This window comes from Acipenser ruthenus, chromosome 16 (genome assembly GCF_902713425.1).
Source record: "Acipenser ruthenus chromosome 16, fAciRut3.2 maternal haplotype, whole genome shotgun sequence".
Classification (NCBI taxonomy): domain Eukaryota; kingdom Metazoa; phylum Chordata; class Actinopteri; order Acipenseriformes; family Acipenseridae; genus Acipenser; species Acipenser ruthenus.
The window spans coordinates 25,287,432-25,311,768 of NC_081204.1; the positions used below are offsets into that span (position 1 = coordinate 25,287,432).

At 36.4% G+C, this 24,337-nt stretch overlaps 1 long non-coding RNA gene across 1 annotated transcript in view; it reads right to left on the reverse strand.

Annotated features, from left to right (window-relative positions):
* Positions 1-346: 346 nt before the first annotated feature.
* LOC131697663 (uncharacterized) overlaps positions 347-24,337 on the reverse strand; it is a 44,238-nt gene continuing 20,247 nt past the window's right edge. Inside the window, exons 2-3 of the long non-coding RNA XR_009307430.1 lie at positions 23,827-23,880; positions 347-421 (exon numbers count right to left, since the gene is read on the reverse strand). This is a non-coding gene — a long non-coding RNA (uncharacterized LOC131697663). The remainder of the gene's footprint in view (positions 422-23,826; positions 23,881-24,337) is intronic.

The following is a 24,337-nucleotide window of genomic DNA, read 5'->3' on the forward strand; positions in this document are numbered from 1 at the left end:
TGAGGGAAGCGTCTGGGTGTATTTAGCGGAAACTGCAGCTGTAGCAACCTTGGCCTGTATATGCTACAGCAGAAAATATTTTCCCCAGATATCTGAATTAGGTGAAGGTTTCATTTTGCATACATGCAAAAAATAAAGTTGCTTTAAAATGTCAACAATGTCATACTATTAAACCCTTAGACACCCTAGAAGACAAAAATTATTCCTGAAAGTGGTTGTAGCTAACAAAATGCTTTCTTAAGGTAGGGCTAAGGAAAGGTCACAAATATATTTTTAGTTTTTTTTTTTTTATTTAAAAAACATGACATCTGGTAGTACTCATTTCACTTCAGCAGTGTCTTCAGCAGCTCCTTCTCCCCTCAGTTTGGAATATGCCCTTCTTCAGCTTGTACCCATGGCCCCTGGTTCTGTTCTCTGTGACCTGTGAAAAATAATTCTCAGCAGTTATTTTATTAAACTCCTTGACAATTTTAAATACCTCTATTGAGTCGCCTCTGGCTCTCCTCCTTCCTAGGCTATACAGATTCAGCTCTTTCAGTCTATCTTCATATGACATACCCTTCAATCCTGGAATTAATCATGTTGCTCTCCTATGTACTCTTATGATATGGGGACCAGAACTGTACACAGTATTGTAGGTGTGGTCATACCAGTACATTGTATAATTTTAATACAACTTGTCTAGATTTGAATTCAACTGTCTTGGTTATATAACCTAACATTCTATTTACCTTCTTTATAGCTTCTACGCACTATCTGGTTGGCTTAAGAGATTCATCCACTACTACCCCCAAGTCCTTTATGTACATAGCCTCCTCTATTTCATTACTACAGTCAGCACTCGGATATCCGTTGCCCAGATACGCGTCAGTCGCATTTTACTGCCCTTGTATTAAAAATAAAATCAATCCCCATTATGTATATATGTAACAAATTAATACACTCATCCGTCACCAGTTTTGTGATACAAAGCCCATCTCTTCAATGTTACAATTTATTTGAATATCCTTCGCAGCCCACATATTCTTTTTCTCTGCATGCCAAATCAGTCAGAAGCAGTTGCTATTAATAAATAGATACAGACAATAAATCTACCTGCTACCAAACCACAACCAGTCTTGACTGCTCATGAATATGCATTGCTTTAGATTTCACTGGTTGCATTTTTGTTGTTGTTTTTTTGTGTTTTTTTCTTGTGTTTAAATTGTGAGATCCTGTGCAGTTACAAAGCTCTTCCTCCATTTTCACCTGATGAAAATGCAGCCAAAACAAAGGGAAGAGACACGCTACTTATGAATCCATGCTGCTACTTTACCATTTATTCCTACTGATTTCATCTTTAGATATACTTTCATGCTGTACTTTGTCAAATGCAAAATACTAGCCACTTGAGACATATATAGTGAATGAATGAGCATGGCATGGAAAATGTATGGAGTTATTGTTAGCTACAATCACTTTAATATTTTAGCGGGGATTTCTGGTGAAACATATCAGAGAGAAAGCTTTAAGAAAACTGCTCACTTCGGTGGCCTTTAGTGACATAAATGTCTACCACTGCTTTCCCTGAGTCAGAAGAATCTACTGTACTATGAGAACTCATATCTCCTCTCTCCAGCAACAGACATTGAACTCTGCTGTATTTGTCAGTCATCCTAAACCTGGCAACTTCATTTCTGTCTCCTGTACCTAAGGCTGACACAGCAGGCGAATAATTATGAAACTATACATGGAAAGCACAGCCAGACAAAGCTCTGGACTCAGTACAGCACTGTCAGTGCTAAAACCACTGAAATCATGTTGGTTTACCAAGTTGATAGTGGTAGCCTAATGCAAACTGAGCTTGCCTTAGATCTCCCAACTACAAGGTTTGAATCCCACTTGCGCCAATAAGTCCATTATAGTGTATAGGAACGTATGGGCATACTGTGTGCCAATCCATCCCCTGCTGAATCCACCATCCCTGAGCCCTGTAGTTGTTCATTACATTTCTCAACATCACTGCTTATATAAATATATATATATATATATATATATATATATATATATATATATATATATACAGCTTTCAGAGGTGACAATTGGAGCTATTCAAGGCTCCACACCTCCCCCACTGTACACCTTTCTCCCAAGGTACAGGTTAGACTCAAGAGTGGTATCTAATTTTCACCAGGCACTAAATGTACAGTTTAGTCCAAAACTGCTTAGCAGGTTTAATGTGTTGTAAAGTGTCACTGTCACCAGAAGGCATATAACATTATAAAATACTAACAGTTTGCATCATATACATTTTCCTCTTTTTTTATCAAGGTTTACAAAAAACCCAGTTTATATTCAGCTGCTGTAGTTCTACTGGCTGTTAACATAACATAACACATAATATATACACTCACACTGCCTGTTCACAGTCCAGCACGTTATACAAGCTACAGAATAACAGCACCAGAATGTAAGCATTTGTAATGAACTTTTGTTTACTGTGATTATTCATGAGATAGTCTGGTTCAAGAGCACCTACCAATGGAATAACCCAGCACTTCTGGCCCGCAGACAGAGCTGAAAGAACAAGGCATGGCAACTCTTTTGGGTTACTCAAAGCAAACAGCTTAATTGTTCTCATTAGTTATCTGCATGCACAGTACATGCTGAGTTTGAGAACTAGGGGATATCTATAATAGAGGGCATTTGGGGCTTGTGATGCAATGATCAGTAGGTTCCTACAGTAATGGTAATATTGCTTATAATATACTACTGGTATTGTTTGATTATTAGTTTGCTTTATATTACAAGTGTTTGCTTGCATATCACTAAGTTCATGATTTAAACTGTTTGTTTGACTTTAAGTATGTGTTTAGTTATTTTATACATTCCCTTCTAAATGTTTACCATCGTAAAAGCATAGCTAAGTGTAATAAAGCATAGTGAAAGCATGGTAAAGCATAGGGGAGCGCTGTAAAGAATAATGAGGTAACACAGAGCATGCCAAACACATTGCATTATTGAAGCTGAAACTTTGTCAATTCATCTTATTTTCTTAGTTTTACCACAGGTAGCTAATGATATAAAGTAGGCCTCTTTATTGTCAGGGAGTCCCCCCTCCCAACACCCTGTCCCTCTATTCTCCCGTGATTATAGTTGTGCACTATTTAACTAACAGTCCCCCCTGGTTGCTAAATACATGGATAAGCCTTGAAAAAGTATGATTATGCTATGCTAATTTAATGCAACGGGGTAACAAAGGTATTACAATGTAGTTCTTCCCTTAATAAACCTGGTTTTGCAGCTAGAAGGACATCTATTGACATAACATAATGTTTAAACTGGAGCCATGATTTCCTTCTGATAAGTAGGGTAGGTTTTTAGGTTAAACTCCTCACTCAGTGTGTAGACAAGCCCAATAAATCTCCAACTGTTATTCATTATTTCAGTGACTTATCACCGATTCAATCACATTTCACCTAGAGGAATTGAAGATTAAGATTAAACAGATTTTAATCAGAAGGGTAAACCTGTAGGTTAGATTGACCGCAACCATGTACATAATGGATAGATTATAATTAGTGTTCCGCGTTTGCGGTTTATTCCAAATTTTACCGAAGAATTACAGGATTTTTGTTTTTTTAACTGGACATCGGTTTTTACTGATTTATACCCGTATTTTCCCGGTACTATTTTCTAGAAAATACACAATATTTTAATAAAAAGAAAGCGCAAAATGACTGTTAATGAGTTTGTCAGAGTGCTCTGCTTTGCTGGACAGCCACTGTTTATTGCAGAGGTATGTATTGGTGACTTTGTGCGACGGTACTGTCTGTCCATCAGCTAAAACACTGCCTAATGCCGACAATCTTAATCTTAAATAATTGACAGAAAATGGTGATGCTTTAGTTGGTAAACTTATATGGAATGCATTGATAGAAATATCCTGTGTGATTTTTGACACTTCTCCCAATGGCTTGCACCACCCAGTTCTGTCAATTTTCTTTTCTTTTTATGATTTCAAGGCGAATAAACCTGGTCTGTTTTGTGCTGATGTCATGCCTTCTGTTGATACTATTTCTGTCAGCACAGCGATTGCCCAAAGGTTTGCAAAGTACCAGCTAACATGGGAAAAATGTGGCTTTGACTTGCACAGATTCTGCTTCATCATACATGCCAGGGACATTATTAATCAGAAACCAGAACTGCTACACATCATATTCCACATGTAAAGTGTGTATACTGAGATTACCCCCCGGCCCCCGATTTTTACAGATGTTTCAATTAAAATAGTGGTTTTATCCCTATTTTAATATATGTAAAATAAACTCTATTTTACATATAGTATATATTATAATGTACATGCTTGCTAATCTGCTGCATATTTTTAAACATGTTTGATGAAAATTAACAAAAAAGCTGCGGCTCAGTAATTGGAAAACATGTAGTCAACCTTTATGATAAAAACACTTGCAGATAATGCAGGCAACTTTAGCATGGTGTAGTAGCAAATACATTAAGCATACAATATATAATGTGCTGTATAAGTTACAGGCAACATGGTAAGTAAAATCCCATAGGTGGCACTAGGTCACTTAGAGGGTGCTGTTCAAGGGATGTTGCAGGAATGAAGGTTCACTGAATGAGAGGAACAAGGGGTGGGTTGTTAAAATCAGCAGCAATATTATAACTGATTACTTTGACAGTATCTACTGTTTTAATTAGTATTGCCGGGAACAAGTACACAGTGCTCAATATAAAATCTAATGTTATTCATATATACAGTATTATTGTATATTGAATCGTAATTGATTATTGTGTAATTGAATCGTATTAATCCAAATGCATGACCAGCCAAAATCTAAAATAATACAACCTCCATAATACTGTGTGTGCACAGGCATTGTCATTATGAATAATAATGCTGGGCCTTACTTTTATAACACAAATAATATTGAACCAAAATGTTGAGCAAATGGGCCAGCTATGGATCTGTAGTCCAAAGGCTATGGCTAGGATTAGCATAGAGACTGCAACTGCTCCTTTAAGACAATGTGGAACTCACTGCCACTGATTGTGCTATCCCTGCTCTCAATATATAAAGACAGGTGTTTTGTCTGTCTATCCTGTACCCTGTTTTGCAAGGAAATTGATGTATAACTATTAATTTCTGTTTTTCCTGATTGCTACTATAAATGTATAACTTTGCCTATTTGAAATGCATCACCTTATATGAAAATAAAGCAATTTACAATGGATTGTCTGTTACATACAACTATTTGAGAAATTATAGAGCATAGGAACAAAGCTGAAATAAATTGCCACTCATACAAAGTCAGCAATCACAAAGCTATGTTAGCTAAGCAAATTATGTATGAAAGGGAGGAGACGTCTGCTCTTTTTCTGCTCTGCTCTCTGCTCAAAGGACTTCTCTGCTTAGTGTTGGCTACAATTTTGGAGTGGCCACTATCATTTTAACCTAAGCAGTTTGGAAAATGGGGCAAAGGTTTGCTTATGCGACCAAAACAAATATCCTGAAAGCAGGTCTTCTCAAAGAGCAAACGCTATCTCAGGGGAGTTCCTGATCACTCAATAAATAAGAAGCTTGTGTGAGATACAACTCAGGAAATACTGTCGAGAAAACTAAAAATTAACGTAAATTAAAACAATGTATTATTTATTTTAATTTTAAAAAAATCTTCTGGAGTCAATTGTATGAGGAAATAAGTTACTATTTTCATTAAATAGCTGAATGCATCAGGTACGTGTAAAATATTTATATAACATTTTATTATATATTAAAATACATGGTGAAAGCTTATTGTCACTTCTCTGAACCAGACAGATACGTCTCCCATGACACACCGTATACTCCTTACGGCAGTGCCTTTACTAGGTGTGCCACTGGGGACCAATTCATTACGTCATGTTTTAAACAAACTAGTATTTCAAGTTAATGTAGGACATTGCTTCCTTAAACCTTAGTCTAAATTATTTTATGTTGCACATAAATTGTACTAGTCTGTTGTACAATGTCCCTGTCTGTTTTTTTCATTTGAGCATAATGAAATAAAAGATTTTGACTTGTAAAAATAGGTATCACATCTTAATCCTTCAGTCCCTTAGCTTCATAGATGTACTTCACTGTTTTTTTTTTTGAAAACTTCTTGTTGAGATGTTAGTCAAAGAATTTATTTTAGTATTACTATGATTTGAAACATCACCAAATCCAGTAATACTAACCTGAAACTGGTATTTTTTTTATTTAAATAATGAAAATGAACCGGTTTCTTTTTAGTGGCATAAGTACATAATATGTGTTCAACATGAATACACTACCACCAGTAATATGTAAATAAAACTAGGTTCAATGTGACATAGGCTAACTGAATCACATTGTCTATTTTGCAATGTCTCTGGCAGTAGGTGCATTAATTTCTACCTGGAGTTTGAGTATAATTGGAGGAAAAGCCTTTCTCCGAAATCAATATGCGGTGTGCATTATTATCAACATTCCCGTGATGACTAGGACTGCTATAAGTGAGCTGCTCTCATAAAAGCTGGTAGACATCTCTCCTCAAGCACAGTATCTGTGCAGGATCTTAGCAGACCTGGTTTAGAATACCATATTCTCATTAAAGGTTTTAATAAAGGGACATCCATCACTTTCATTCTCTGTGAAATCACAAGGGATAGCTGACTATAGCCATTGCTCAAGGAACAAAGCAAACAATTTAGTAGAGTTTAGTTCCTTCTAATACATACACTATGTATATATGATATAAGCAGTATATTAATTGTGCTAGTGTTTTCCTTTAGAGTTACCCTCTGTTCAGTACCACATGAAATAAAAATGCAGTTGAACCAGGTCCAAAATAGAGCTGGTTTATGTTAAAGATCAGTGTCGACTGCTGTTGAAACACAATGTTACAACACCTGAAAATATAAATTAAAATAAATTTGACAAACTCAATTTTAATTTTATAAACCAGTTTTAACAGGGTTACTGGTGCCTAGTAAGCTCCTGAACAACACTTACTTATTGAAACATGGGTAAACATTATTCATCAGCAACTAAAAATATTGCTGCTTTTAATAGCAATATGAGCCTCATAAGGGAGTTTACTGTCTGGTTAAATGTTCTAATTATGAAAATGTCTTGCGTGAATAGAGCTGAACAACATTCCGAGCAGTGCTGTTGTCTTTGGCCTCATCATTTTCTTATCACAAATAGACAGTTTGTTGTAAAATCATAAAAACCAAATTTAACAATAATTTAAAAACAAAACATACCTTGGCATGCCTTATTGGTTAAATGGTGCTTACATAAAAATAGCAACAGATAAAAACACATCAGCTGTGTGAATGTAATGCTGTATGCACAGAAAAGAAGAAATATTTAGACCCTGGTAAAAACAGAATCCTGAAGTGGTCCCTGTGGACTGAGGTGGAAGTCAGTGAATCCAAATCTTAATTTTTTAACATCTCTCATTTGTATTTGAAAATGACAATCCCCATCTAAACAGATGTATGGATTGGGTTTGATTTCCCAGAGGCTGATTATGTTGAGTATGTACTGTAGCAGTGTTATATCTTTCAAATTGTTGTCAGACTCACAAACCTTGTCTAGGATGCCCATTATTTGTATTCACTGGAGTGATTTGGAATTAGAAATGTCATTTTGGTTGTTTTCTGCTTGCAGCACAGAGACAGATCTCCTGTGGGCTAAAGGTTCATCTTAAGGGGTATTACATCCATCTCATCAACTGCTTTTTAAATATTATTACAAACAGTGACTAGTAAATCTTTTTTTAAAGCTCCAATTGGTGCTTAATTATTTTCTCTTGAGTGGATTTTTTTGTCTATTTCAATAAAGTACCTGTAGTGTACTAGTAATGAAAGGGTTAGGTTATTTTAGTTTAGCAATGATGTTACTGGTACGCTCGAGTGTACATGCCTAAAAAAAAGTGTGTGTGCAAAAGTTTTGTTGAGTAACACTGATTGTGAATCAGTCTCCAGTGTTTATTTGATAGTGAATATTGAAAGCACAAAAAACAGGCCACAAGAGTGGGTCTAGTGGAACTTCAGTGTGCGTCAAACTTCATAAAAGTATTTTCAACGAAAGTTGAGAAAGAATAATTGATCGCAGCATTTTCCAGAGCAGAGACAGCAAGACTGGCCAGACAGTATTAAAAGCAAACAGGAAAAGAAGAAAAACAAAGCCTGCAACCATGAGTAGCTGTTAAGACTGGCTTACCATTTAAAAAAAAAAAGCTGTTAATGAACAAAGACTGTAAACCCAAATGGCATTTAAAAGCAAAAATGCATAGTATCACTGGTGTGGATCAAAGTTTTGCATTCTTACAAGGGCAACGCATTCAAGTTTGCACTACATCTGTAAACTCAGATAAACTCATATTGGGGTACATACTGAAGAGAATGCACCATGGCAGATTATATTGGTAAAATATAAACATTTGATAGCACAGTGGAGGATTGGCCAACATATATAGAAAGGCTGCATTTGCAGTAAGTGAAGTAGATGAAACAAAAATGGTGCCAGCATTACTTGAGTTTAATGGAGGACAAAAATTACAGCTGCTTCGATGTCCTTGTTGTGATGTCTATGGGGATTTTAAGGTGACAGTCATCCCAGTACTGCAAGCTAAACAATGTCCACTGCCCTGAATCAAATACATTTTTCTGATGCTGCCAGAAGGGAAACATTTCAGCAAGTTGAATCCTCAGAAAAGCCCTCTACAATACAACTGTTTGGTCTTCAGTATGGCCTCAGCCACAGCCTTATGGCAGTGTGCTATGGACCAAGACATTCCAGGGTGTAGATATTACCTGGATGATATAATTGTGATGGGAGCAACCGATGAGGGGCACCTGAAAGCTTCAGATAGCGTTCCAGAAGCTGAAAGAGTATGACTTGAGGGTAAACTGCAGCAAATGTGAGTTCTTCAAAGATTCAGTGACATACTGTGGCCATGTAATTGATGTGGAGGCACTCACAAATCTCCTGAAAAAGTTACAGCAGTTGTATTTGCACCACATACAACACGTGCGTCCCAGCTTAGGCTATTTATTGGACCTGTAAATTATCACAGATTCTTGACCAACCTGCCAACAAAACTGTATTGATTGCTGCAAAAAGGGAAAGCATGGCAGTGGACTCAGCACTGTGAAAAGGCATTTCAGGAAGCCAAAAATTAATTAACTTGAGAGCAAGTCTTAACACACTACAACCCAGCACTGGAGATATGTCACGCTTCTGATGCTTCACCATATGGCATTGGGGCTGTGATACTGCATGTGATGCCAGATGATTGTAAACACCCCATTGCTTTTGCCTCCAGATCACTGTCCTCAGCTGAACGAAACAATGTGCAAATTGACAGGGAAGCGCATGTTTAGTCTAGGGAGTGAAAACGTTTGGACAGTACCTCTATGTCAGAAAAGTTACGCTTTTAACTGACCATAAACCTCTGACTTCAATTTTTAGCCCAAAGAAGGGCATTCCAGAAATAGCTGCTGGTCGTATACAGAGATCTTGTTTTTAGTTGCTCAGAACTATGCTGTTTAGTGCAAGGGTACCAATCATCATGCAAATTCTGATGGCTTGTCACACCTGTTGAAATATAAAGTAAGCACAACACTTTAGAGGAAACGTTCAGTCTTCTCATTCTATTCAGTCCTCCCACCGATATACTCTCTTGCCCTATTTTCAACCTGTACATGCGCTTACCTTACTTTTAAGCAACTTCAACCTCCTCACCACCACCTTGCAACATTTTCTCTGTTCAACCAAACTGTTATTCTTAAACAACATAAAATGAGTGCTCTGAAAGAGTTAATGAGTGATGTGGGATTTTTGCGACCAGAAAAAAAAACAACAACATTGTACATGGAAGTAATAAATTGTTTTTCACATTCTGGTACAGAGAGATTAGCAGACTCAAATGCAATATCATCCGGCTGACACAATTACAGGAAATATATCTGTGTGGGATATTGAAGGATTTCTCTAGATACACCGCCCTTGTCTCTAATAACTGGCAGGATTCCTATATACTTAAGTGATAACTTGTGGGTACTGGGAATAACCATCTTCCTGTGAGAACAGAAGTTGTTGTTATTAAAGAAGGATGCAGTTGTTTCCAAGTTTACTTCAAATATATTTAGCTTGTATTGTAATATCTTTTTGCAAGTTACAATTTGGCCATTCTATGGCAAATTGTAATGCTGAAATGTAATCATGAGTGCCTCCAACACATTGTTTTCCAATATGCGGTGCAGACAGACGGTCTCATCCCAAAATCCTCCAGCCTATACTTAAATCACCAGTAAGGTACATGGATGCCTACATTATTACTTAATAATTTTGAGGGCCCAATTAGTTTACCCATGTTTTTTCCCCACTTTAGAATATGCAGTTCCACTCCCTCATCGCAGCAATTCCTCAGAACAACTAAGGAGAACTTAAGGTCAGTGGGCATCCTCCAATCACATGACCAGTGCAACGGAGCCATAAAGCAGACACTGGCAAGCTACTGACCTGAACAGAAACCCTGCCAATTTTTTCTCCCTAACCTGCGGAAGTGACAGAGAGAAGGGAGTGAAGAAAATCAACTTTGCACAGCCAGGATACAAACATGCTCTCCCCCGACTGAATGACTTATCCAGCATACCAAGCACCTTTACCAGGTGAGCTTGTTGTTCTAGAAACTCACGTTACAAGAAGGAAAAGAAACATGTTTCTGTATGTCAGATTACTGCCATTTGAGGAAGAACTGCACACTTTATAAAACAAAACGTTGTTTGTAGAGGCCACGTGGTGGTTATTAAAGGGAATTAGGACCAGAAATATGGCCTCATAAATGACAATGTAGTGTTGAAAAGGTGCCAGAAGCCATTCGGTATTCAGTGTTTTAGCTACACAGGTACTCTTTACCTTAAAACTTTAAAAGTTTTTAGGTTTGATATGAGCCATCATGAGGCTATTGGTGAATAGTTACAGTTTATTTTTCATTTGTGTATCTTATTTATTATTTTTCTAATGTAAAACTAGTCCCAACGATTTTATTTATCTTTATATATGGTTTTCCTAAATATTCTTTTGGCCAATTCAGTAATACAACAGTACAGTATGTGGTTAAACTCAGTGAAATTGGACATGTGTGACAGTCGCAGTGTTAATTAGGTAAATACATAATACACATTGTTTCTGCTTCTGGAGTGTGTGTCATTTAAAGGCACTGTGACATATTCAAATCTGTTTGATGTAACACATGTGTATGAATGAATAGGCCTACTTTGATATTCATGTGTATAATAATATATGCTATGGTGTGTATACATTTTACATAATCTCAACATGCAGAACATTGTTTTTCCACATGGAAAGAACCACTCACTAGGCTATTCACAAGGCAATCAGCCAAACTGCTCAGCCTGTGTAACTAATGAGAACAAATTAAACCCAGCCTGCCCAGCTCCCCAGTGATTTGAGATCTCTGCACTAGTCTTCATGGGCCTCAGTGGGATGGTGATGTATTGAAGCGCTTTTACTGTGTAAAATTTAACACAAATATACAAGGTAGGCATATGTTGTGGGTCACTTTCTTAGTTTAATTTAGTTTAAAATATAAACAAGCATGTCAGTGACCCCTTAACCTCCTTTAAATACAAAATTAGAGGAATCAGCTTCACCATGGCCTATATCCACACGCAGATAAACAGACATCCACAGCATAACCCCAGATTCTAGTGTTATAGGATGCCCTTTTCAAGTTTTATAATAACTGGTTAAGCAGCTCTCTAGATATATGTAAAAGTGTAAGTATGGCATTGTGACAGGGTACACCCTGCCCCTGTGTGTATTTTGTTTATTTTATGTTATTCTGTATTATTATTATTATTATTTAAATGTATTGTTTAGTGCGTAAAAACACAATGTTTTGTCATCGTTGTTTAACAGCATGGATGGGGTTAAAATTCCCCATCAATGCTAAACTCGTGTATAATGTGATTGTCTCCAGGTTGATTAATTTATTGCTAATCTGGAGATGGTCACATGTATAAAAACCTGTAGCTTTGGCTGAACGAGTTTGGTGTTCAAGAGTGGAGAACGAGAGACCCAATGCATCCGCTGCTATTCCTGTGATGTTCCACTTGAATTCATTATTAATGCGTGGCAATGTTTCTAAAATCCTCTTCAGGACTAGGAAAATCATAAAACAAGTGTTACTGATTACATCAGATGTTACTCGGCCATTATTTTAAACTGTTACTCAAAAAGTGTGTGGCAATTTACTCTACCTGATTACCAGAACCCTGAGTGGCCTAGAGGGCATAGCAAATTATTCAGAGCATATTCCTTTGTTTTAAAACTCTGCCATAAAACAGAACTGTGCAATAGTATACAGTTTTGGGTGCCATTATGCTGAGCTAAAGCATAGAAATGCTGCACTGTGATGGCCAAAATGTTCTCAGTAGGATATATTATTATTATTATTATTATTATTATTATTATTATTATTATTATTATTATTAGTCGGGATTCTAAATGTACAGTAAGAATGAATTACCAATTTGTTCTCTGCTTTCTTTTTTTTTATTTCTTGGAGCGATCAGCTGACTGCAAAGTGTGTTCACCTGTACTGTAATGAGTGTAATAGCAGCGCAGGTAAAATCGTTAATACAGTCGGCGCCGCTTTATCAGGACGCCTTGGTAGAAGGAAAAAATCATGAATAAGCAGCTGTCCCAAATAAACTAGAGGCAGTTGAAACGACCTTAGTCACACTTTTCTGATTCATAATGAAAAGAAAAAGAATGAAATCACATATGATTACATGTTAAATTCCTAAACAAAATGAATCGCACCTGCCATGCTGACACGCCAACTTTCTTTGCAACAGCAGCCTGAGAAACCACAGAAGGCTCCTCCTTCTTCAAGAGTTCAATGTGGTTTACGCAAGTCACAGGGTAAGCACGTACTCACTGCATTGTGCTACGCGACCTGTGTTGCTCTGAAAAGCGATTTCCGTTCATCATTTGAAAATACTGTATCTCACTTAAACACAGTGACGTCCCAATTAAATGAAGTAAATAGCATTGGAAAGAACCGTCACCCAGAGTTGTATCCCATTTAAGCAGCTATCCCGATTATCAGGATCCCAATTAGGCGATGCCGACTGTACTGTGAAGAAAGCACTGTTCACACAGTTACAACAATGCATGTGTGTGTGTGTATATATATATATATATATATATATATATATATATATATATATATATATATATATATATACATATAATTTATTTCTGCCTTCTGTAACTAAAGTATTTATAACCATTACTTAACCAGCAGGTCTCATAAACTAAAATCTCACAAGTGAGGTCTGGTAATTAGCACTGGACCATTTTGAAATCTCAAATAGTGACAGTATCTAATGAACCAAGCAACTTTTGCTTGTCCTATCATTATTTATTATTGCAATCCCTGCTAATCATTTATTGTAGACTGTAAAAAACACTAAAAGCACATGTGTGCTCCACAGGGCCTCATGTACTTCCTGTACCTTTATAGTTCACTAAAACAGACTACTTTGAATGCTGATTGACCATGTATTTTTTTTTTAAATGCATTTTAGTATTCATTGAAAGTCACAGCACAAGAAAAAGCCAATGCCTTAAAATGTTCAATAGGCATAGCATACATGTGATAAAATTTGGGTTTGTGTGTGTTTATCAGTCAGGCCAAGTCGGTAACCATTCTGAGACTGTGCACCAAACAGCAATGAGATGTAAAACATTTTCTGACATAATACTATATCATGATTACCCTGCAACAAACAAAAACAACAAACTTGTTTTGAAAATGATTCCTTGAGTGACCATCTCCATATAAGAAATTAAGCTAAGTAGACATGTTTCAGGCAGTGGCTTCATGTACATAGGATATCACTAGGCAAAACATTTGTCTGCTTGACTTTATAATTTTACCTTAGAATTGTTATTGAGTGTTTTGAAGTCATGGGTGACCATCTCCTTATGAAGACAATATCCTTGTAAAGAGGGAAGTCATATGTAGATTGTATTTACTTGAATTATGGTCCCTGGGTTAACTGGTACACCCCTCATGGTTTCAGTTTGTGTAAATGAGTCCCTAATGAGTCCTATCCTACTGCCATCAGCAACAGCTGCTTGCTCTCTCTTCCCAGAATCCTACTGGAAAAATGACATTGTAATGCTTTCATCAGTTCACCTCTAAATATGTGCATAATGCAATTAGTTCCCCAAACCGGGATTAACCACTAGCAGAATTTGAGAGACGGACAGCTTTAAAATATTGCAGAAAACACTGAGGCTACCGTTGCACTCGTACAAACAGTACAACGATTAGGCCATTGGTTTTGTGCAACATCCTGGGTGATTCAGGAGAAATATCTGTGACACTGACACTGGCCATCACTTCTGTGTTTTCTTTTTAAAAAGTAGGACGACTGAGTAGAATCGGAAAAGAATAACATTTTAATAAAATAAAAAAAATATATAACAATATATATAACAAAAAAATGGAGAAAATAATAATTGTCATGAAACTGTATTGTTATACATGTAATAGCTGTTGTGTTTGCCTTCTGCATCCATTGTTCCCTGTGTCATTTTATGCTTTAATTCTTCAATGCATGAAGAAGTCCTAAATATAAAGATAATAACTACATTTCCAATCCTGCCAAGCCATCACACCGTGAACTGTTCAATTCAAAACCTTTTTTTTATCATTGTGTTTTTTTTTACGAAGCTCTCCGTATGAACTGAAGAATCAATATTAACAGATGTTGTTTGTTTAACTCTGAAATCATTCCAGAAAAGTGCTTGTCAAACATTTTCCCCTCGCTGTCCCTTACCACAGTTTCATAAATTTCAGTACTGCAGCATCAATATCAGCAGATGTTTTCTCTGTTTTTATCTCAAGGCGTTTCAAAACTGCTTCAGTCTGCAAATTCCTCAAAGAACTGGAAGCACCTAAAGTATAACAGCCATTGTTGCTGTGAAATTGCTAACAAGTTTTTTTTTTCTGTTTGTTTTTCTTTGCCACAGAAACATGTTGTCTTCATCTGATATCATAGGAGATGATACTAAAAAAAGAAAGAAATACATTTCTAATTAATACATGACGGATGATTGCTTAAATCAATTAATCTATATTACTGCTTGATTAGTATTTCTTAAGACCTGAAAGCGCGCTGGAATATTAAACCAAACTCTGCAGATCCTTGACTACTGTATAGCCCCTTTCACGATGGCATGCTCTATCAGGGTCATGACCCGATGTCATGCGCGTCGGCTACGCGATTTCACACTGCTTTTGAAGAAACACGGTCAACCTGAATGACAGAAGCAAATACACAACCCAGGTACGTGGTTTCACACTATGCAGGACTGTGACCAGGGTAGCCAGGAGTGCCAATGTGAAAGGGGCTTAAGTTCTTGACCATTAGGATGTCAGACTGCCAGCATCACATCTTTGTATAATTCAGTACAAAACATAAACTAGCAAAAGCATCCCTGCAATCCTCCTGAAAGTGAGAGCTAACAAAATATGTACATAAATTAAGGTCTCAAAAGTGTAGTTTTGAAAGAAATCTATGATTTCTGTATAAAAATTCCCTTTAAGGGAACATTGGAATCAACATTCAATGTATTGCACCCCTACATGACTTCCGGACATATGAGGAAAACACCCAAACAAACCACTGAACTAGCAATAGGGTGAAAAATGTATATTAAATTTCTACATTTTGTTTGTTTAAATGTCGCCATAGAACAGGGAAATTATGTAGATGGCACCATTTATGACTGACTACTGCTGCTGTTGTCTTTCAGGGCCCCTTGGGGAAGTAAGAAGTGGATCTCAATGGGTTCTTATTCTGGGTAAACTATAAATTAATTAATATTAACATCAACTTGTTTTTTTCTTAACTGAAAAAGGATGCTCACTTAGCATGGTGGTATATGCTTTGTAAATATGGTCCTTAATCTATTATGACCTTGAATCTTCAGGTCCCCTGTGACAGGGTGGCCTGCATTTATTTTTGGTACCAAAGTATTTGTTTACTCCAAGAACCTTTCCTATTTCCCTTTGTGTGTGAATGTGTGCGTGTGTGTGTTTGTGATACGCTTGAGGAATGAATTCTTACTTACCCTTTCCCCCATTTTCCCAAACTACATCAGTGTATCTCCATTCTTAGAGAACAATATAAGCAAAGAGAAAATGTAATAAAGTCTGTGGACTGTGGGGTGGAGCAGGCAATCTGGAATCTGGTGTTTTAGTTGAAACACTGTTACTTATATTGGGAACATTATTGGTACATGTGTAAAAGTGTACCCTTTGGTGCTCTGGGATTGTAAGCACTAGTTAGCAGCGATGCAAGTCACTGAACACCGCTGGACAAGTCTTAGGCAGGTAAAATGGTGTTTAAAATGCCAGTGTTGATTGTGTATCTCCCGTTAACCTGCCATTGTTACATTCAACTGTTGGTGGTGTCTGTTGGGCATGTCATGTATGAAATAATTGCACCATTAACCTGGACGCCTGTCCCCTATATATTCTATACATCTATCACTGTGCCAACACCTTTTTACACAGTTCAATGTAAAGTACAATTTCTGTCTTTTAACATGTTGTATTTCTTATGTCTGTGCTTCATAGTTTTTTATTGTGCCAAGCAGAATGATACAATACTGTTTTATTATTATTTGTATTACTATTGTACCACACTTGTGGGTGTATCTGGCATGCAAATCTATTTATAAATGGAAATTGAATGGTATTTTATTATATTGAGGAATTACCATTTTGTTTATGATTCCATTGAAGGCAGTTGAGTAAATACGTGGGTGTCTTGATTTCAGAGAAAGTGTGAAATATAATCCTTTACAGTCTGAGCACAGACACTGGACAGAACAAGAGACCCTGGCACTAATTTGCGTTTAATGTCAAAACTGTTTTAAGCTAACAGATATTTTATTTCTTTCAAGCATCCTCATTTCAATGGCTCATCAGACACCATTGTGCTGTTGTCTTCATGCAGCATGACATGCATACATAAAAATATCATTTGATCTGTTTAGAATCTTGGAGTAGGAGTCTTGGAGGATTACTGTTGTTTTACCTTGCCAAACCCAGTGGTAGGTAACATTGGCAAAACCAATATTTAATTAGTCTCTACTCTTACGATTATAAGCAATAAACTGTTTGGATTGACCACTTGCTTTAAGAAAGAAGACACAAGGATGCTTATTAATAAAAAAAAATAAAAAAAAAGTTTGCTATATAACAAACAGATTTTAATTGTCTTGAAAGGAATTTGAATTGAATTGAATTTTAATTCATTTGGCTGTTTAATCACTAACTGAAATGGCTCCTAATTGCTCAATGTACTGTAATATGTAATACCGTTTATTATATATATATAAAAAAAAAGTATGACATCTCTTGAAAACAGAACCAGTATTTAATTCATGTTATATGTTCAAATGAAAGTCTCAGAAACAGGGGACAATATACATTTTCTTAACAATTACATAACCATTGACATTCTGTTGGCAATTTTAGCTAGTAGTAAATACCTGAATACCTGATGAATATCATAGGTCTTATTAGCGGTATTTCCCAGGCTGTTTTACTGAATCCAACTTCATTAATTCAGTGCAAATGCAGTAAGAAAAATACTACATGTTAATACGAGGTGAATCCCATTTGTGGTATCAGGAACAGTGTATATGACAGAAGAAATATTGCGTGGTAAACACTCTACCGCCCTTTAGTGAATGAGCCCCAGTGTTCATCCCTCTGTCAAAGTCTGTCAGATCTGCTGTATTTTCCATCAGGACTGAAATGATTTGCAATAAGGAACTATTAATATTACATAATTTAGGCTTTATTTTCAATGATTTATACCTCATGTTTTATGAGTCCATATTTTAGAAATAATCACAGTTTGAAAAGTTTCACATATATCAAACTTCACTTTATTTATAAAATTGTGAACAAGGGTCAGTATGTCAGGGATATCATTTGCATTGTATGTTATTCAGTCATGTAGGAGATTGTGACTGGCCTGACCCAGGGCAGTGGGTAGTTGCTGCTTCCCAGCCAGCAGCAATCACCTCATCTGGGTTAGTTCTGTGATGTCTGCATACACTGCATGTTCTCTGGGTTGCTGTTCTTGCTCTCTGCCTATCTGTCTGTCTACACTTCCACTGGTTGCTGTCTGGAGTGCTGATCTCGCTTCCTGACTCCACGACTGATTACTATTCAAAGGATCTGCTTCCTGCATAAACCCCAGCTGAGCAGGACTATCTATCTGACTTGCTGGCTTGAACTCTCGGCAAACAACCTTGTTCATTTATATTGTCAATAAAGCAAGACTGTCGCAGCTGCACATCATTTTGAACCCTTCTTCCTGCCTCAGCGCAGCTTTTCTAGTGTCTCTTATCCACCCTCGTACATAGATAATCTAGGCAAACATGTTATCTTTATACAGTATATACATTGGACGTGTGTCTGATTCGCTGATGCACACACATTCTCCTTCAAGCAGACTTGGAATATTCCACTTTTAATTAATGTTAGTAGGTTTAAAATATCTTAAACTGATTGCATGGTCTAAAATGCCAAACCTTTGGAGGCCTCCTCATAACTAATTAATCCTATTTGCAAAACAGTCCAACTGGCACCTTTGGGGATATTATTCTTTGTTATCAAACTTTCTATTACACTGTACCATTTGAAGTGTTATCTCAGAGAAACACAGTGTTTAGTGTTGGGTTTTAAAATCTGCCTTCCTAGCTTTATATGTGTTTTAATGTTTCATAAATAGTTATCAAAGGAATGCTAGAACGGCACTGTGAAAATTATCAAGGGGATAAACTTTGGGGTTAACGGATGTGCATTTGATATTTACATTGTAATTACATTTCTAAGAATATCTTGCTAGAATATAGTGTACTGGAAAAGTGGAACACTATCCTCAGAAGGAAAAGTTGTTTCCATCTATTAAGACCAAGAGAAATTCAAGAATATTTATGAAGCACAATATAATAAATTACCTTCAAAAGGTTTAATAGCGGGCACTAACATTTTTTGAGAAACTTCCACTGATCAATTATTAAAATAAAAGGTGACATACTCAATTATATAATTTAGGCTAAAAAGTACATTTACAAAATGTGTATGTGTGGTGTATGTAAATCTATAGTATATATATATATATATATATATATATATATATATATATATATATATATATATATATATATATATATAACATATGAAAATGCATACGTACATATGTGCATTAACTGAAAATTCATTGAAAATGTTTTTTCTTTAAATATACAATTACATTTCTTATGTAAAATGATGTACAGATATTTTACAATGTGTATCTACAGTTTCTTTTTCAGGTGTTTTCTTTTTCATTTTCTGTCAGCTGTACCTGTACAAAAATAACATGCTTTAAATAAATGTATTAGGCTTAGAAAAGTCCAACTAGAAGTCACATATGCACCTGTAGAAAAGCAAGTGATGCCTGCATAAGAATAGGACTGACGTAAGTTATGATGCACAGCATGTAATGAGATAATACACAGCTTGGGGTAACGCGATTAGTAATTCATCAGGTTATGTAATGCACACACATCCTATTATACAGCAACCACTTATTTCATTCCATTCTGAAAATTCTCTCTGTTTTTGTCTTCCTCACAATTGCTCTATCAATACAATAATATATTTGAAAGCAGGAAGCACAAACAGGTAATCAGCTTGGAAATCCGGTAGATTTTAATTATAAATGAATGCGTCAACATGAACACAAGTTTCCAGAAAAAATAAAAAGCGTGTGTTTAGTGATACCTAGATGTTATAAAGCAGGCAAACTGAGAGAGAGATTACCTAATAACACATCACTTCACAAACAAAAAAGGATCTATCAAAAACAGCCTTCAAATAATGTCTTCTTAGCTGCACGTTGCAGATCTGTCAGAACACTCTGTTCACCTAAAATAAGACATGACACTCACATGGCAGAGCTGTAGATTTTCCTGTGATCAATTATTTATAATGAGTGTTGCAATAGTCCGTCAAACTGGATTTTAATCATAGGTGTAGCAGGCTCATTAAGGTGAAGGACATGTGTGCCCTAAAAGCGATTTCTTTCTAAAGCCATTGCTGGTTTTGTCAAAATTAAAGTTCTTGGCCACCATCAGTATACCATAGCTTCTCCACACTCTCAGGGCCAGTTAGGGATTATCATGGTGATGACACAATCCATTTCCTTTGCTATTGCTTAATGTTGTCATTTCAATTATTTTGGTGTCAATTAAACGCAATTGCAATGGCTTACAGCAGCGGTTCTCAAACTTTTTAGGGCGCGCCCCCCTTCCTCTTGTCTGTGGTACTTGACACCCCCCCCCCCCCCTCCTGTCTTCAACATTTTTTAAATCCATTGATGGAAATGTCCGGTCTACTGTTAATGTTTTCAAGCAAATTGGCTTCATCACTGCCATTCTCATATCCACTTTGAATCTGACACATTATTTCTCTTGTCCAGCGCTTCTTTAATCTGTTCTGTATACCAGGCTGACAGAGGGTGGGATCGCTACCAGTACTGCATACAACCTTCTGATTGGTGGAAGTATTATTGGCGATCCAATCAAAATAGCAAATAAAGTCCAAATAAAGTATCCGCCCTTTATATGGTATAGCCTGTGTGGTCCAGTGGTTAAAGCAAAGGGCTTGTAACCAGGAGGTCCCCGGTTCAAATCCCACCTCAGCCACTGACTCATTATGTGACCCTGAGCAAGTCACTTAACCTTCTTGTGCTCTGTCTTTTGGGTGAGATGTATTTGTAAGTGACTCTGCAGCTGATGAAAAAAAAAAAAAAAAAAACCCTGAACCTTCTCGTGCCCCCCAGGATACAGTTGGCGTCCCCCTAGGGGGGCGCGCCCCCCAGTTTGAGAACTGCTGACTTAGAGGACACAGTGCTAAATGTATCTATAAGATGACTTAATTTGCATCCTTTTACCAATTCTTGTAAACCTAGTTATTCAAGCAGAAATACTGTAGAGACTGTAAGTAACTACAGCAAATGTGATTTGTTATTCTGATATATTTAGTATTGTTTTGGTCTTAATATGCAGTTATGCACCCTCATTGGTATGTATATGTTTAAATATCAAAAGGATGTTGAAACGTGCAATTGGAATAAATGTATCAGTCCATACATACGGTTAAACATAAAAAGGAGAAATCCTTATTTTGCATCAGTGTTGACTTTAAGAAACAAACCAAGCCCTGAATTAAATCAAAGTTTATCATTTTATACTTCACTTCAAAATGACAACTGCTATTATTCCTGTCTAATGCAGTTTTCTATTGACTTCTTTCCCTGTTAATTGAGCGACTTCTGATGCAGAAAAAAGTCTCTGAGCCCCATACAGTATAAACCACAGTTCTGGTATTTGCAGAGTAAGTGTATATTGTGTATTTGGGAAGCATTACAATAAGAACACATTATGTAAAGACAACTACTAGTCATGCTGTTCAAAAGCTGAGCTAATTTAAATTAGAAAATGCAACATTTTGAGTTATATTTCTAATGTTCAGTCTTGGATTTGCAGCAAGCTGGCTTCTGGTTTCAGGGTTATAAGCAACAATTGTTCAGAGCTTTGAACCTTTTTGTCTGACTGCAGAAAAGACTATAAATGAATATAAATATCCTCATACTAGCACTGTTGCCAGTCCATTGAAGAACATCTGCAGCCTTTTGGATTGGTTGCTTTTTCTATCGACTCTCCTTCACTAAACCTGGGGGAAAAAACAGTTCCAAAATGCTGAATCTGTTTGCCTTATTTCATTAAAAAGAATGTTTGATTCAGTGTCGTGCCGATCCACCGGTCTAATCCAGTCGTCTGACGGTCTGTCTCAACGAAAGCATTGGATCAATGATGCATTAAAAATATGAAATTGATCCAACAACTACATGCAGTTAACATATAAATTAAAAATAAAATATAACCTCTGATATCTTCCAAGTAATTACACCACTCGACCCTACTATAATAAGCTAATAGAGTATGCCAGCCATATACACACATTATACGCATACTGTTCACATAGTGATTTAGTATTCCATATCTAATAAATACATTGATGAAGGTTTATACTTTTTTTACAATCCATCGTGTTATTTAATGTCTAGGTCGTCTTTTCAGTGTTCATATGCGATTTGGTATTAAGGAGCATAGGAGAGAGTAAGGGCAAGCAGGTCTTTTTTTTATTATTGATCCCATGGTGTTAAATGTAATTATGATATCTTTTCATTTTAAAGCATGTACGAGTTGCTGAGCACACCGCAAGTTTATCAACCATCAACTTAATTTTTATTTTTCTGAGCCCTAAAGGTATATTTTTCAGCAAAGATGCCCAACCCTGGCAGCACATAGAACCACACACTGTTCTACAAATTACCTCCCCAAAGCAACAATATATATATATATATACTGTATGTGTAATTGCAAAATAGTGCAATTCATTGTAGTTTTCATCAGCAAATATGAAAGCAGTGTATATTTAATAATTGTATTTAACAATTGCATCACTCTGTAATATGTACAAGTCTTCTAACCACTGGAGAAAATAGTTATTTTGAGAATAAAAAGAGCGTGTAAGCGTGCAACCTCAAGGATCCTTGTGCATAAGGAAGGCATAGAGGGATCTACCACAAACCTGGTGAACGTTTGCGGAGTAACCCAGCCGCAGTACAGATCTCAGCCAATGAGGCAGCGAATCAAACAGCACTTATTTGCCTTCAGTTCAGGTTTCCACCTTGCGGTCGGCTACATGTTGGATCCCCATTACGTGATCAGTCTTGTATTCGCTCAAAATAAACGGGTACTGTTATTAACTTATTATTTATGTTACGTACACAGAAAACAAGCTGTAAAAGTATGTGTGTCAAGTGAAGCACTTTGTTAATAATCAGAGGTTTGCTAGTTATATTCCTGGATATTAAGAGTTAAGACATTTTACTGTCGACTTGAGAAAACAGCAATGTTTATTGTATAACATTTATTTCTTTGTATTCTCAATCATTTAACAGTTCATGATTTAATTATTATAAATTATGTTTTGTTCCTGGAAGCAGCATTGCTGTCAGAGCTGTGGACTCTGAACCTACCAATGAGAGCAGCATCAATAAAAAAAAAACATTGTTTCCCCAAGAGCGTCTCCACTGTTTTTCTTCTGCCTTGCCGTCAAGCTACAGTATGGTCAGGGAAAAGATCACGGTCTATCATGACAAAACGGTTCACTGTATTTGGGGATTCACATAGTTCATTATACTTATTAGGCAGCAGTGTGGAGTAGTGGTTAGGGCTCTGGACTCTTGACTGGAGGGTCATGGGTTCAATCCCAGGTGGGGGACACTGCTGCTGTACCCTTGAGCAAGGTACTTTACCTAGATAGCTCCAGCAAAAACCCAACTGTATAAATGAGTACTTGTATGGTTTTTTTTTTTTTAAAAAGTGATATCTGTATAATGTGAAATAATGTATAATGTGATATCTTGTAACAATTGTAAGTCGCCCTGCTAATAAAATAAATAATAATTAGTATGAAATTATATATTTTTGTAGTCTTTAAATTGATGCTACAAATTGTCACCAAGTCATATTAATAATTTTTGTGAAAACGTTTGACTGTACAAAACTTTTCAAAGAAACACACACAAATACTAATCTGATCTGACAGTATTTAAAAAATCTACCTGTGGGCAGTTTGGTGCAGTGCTCCTATGCATTTCCTTCCATCTCGGGGGAATCTGAAATCAAATGTGTTTCAGATCCCAATTAAAATCACATTGATCGTCTCTGCACCCTCTCAAGTGGTCTGTGGTCCACATCAGAAAACAGGCTCAGATTTATCAAAGTTAGCTCAAAGGGGTCTTGGAATGAATGAGCATGGGTACTGAATTCATTTCTCACATCAGCAGAGCAAAGCCCTTAAAAGCCTGAATTTATAGCACAGTGACAAATCAGTACAAAGAATTGCCATTCCATGCTATACATCCCATATGGACAGTTTAGTCTATCAATCGTTCAGATTTCATAACCATAAAACCACTTTGGCAGAAAGACATGGAAGCAAAGCAGTTCATGTTCCTTTCCCATTTATTGTATGAGGTGTGTGATGACACCTCACGCTGTGTTGTTGCCCCAGGGTACTCTTTGTAAATTATATTTTGTATGGAAAAGGTTCCCCAGTTTAACACAAAAAAT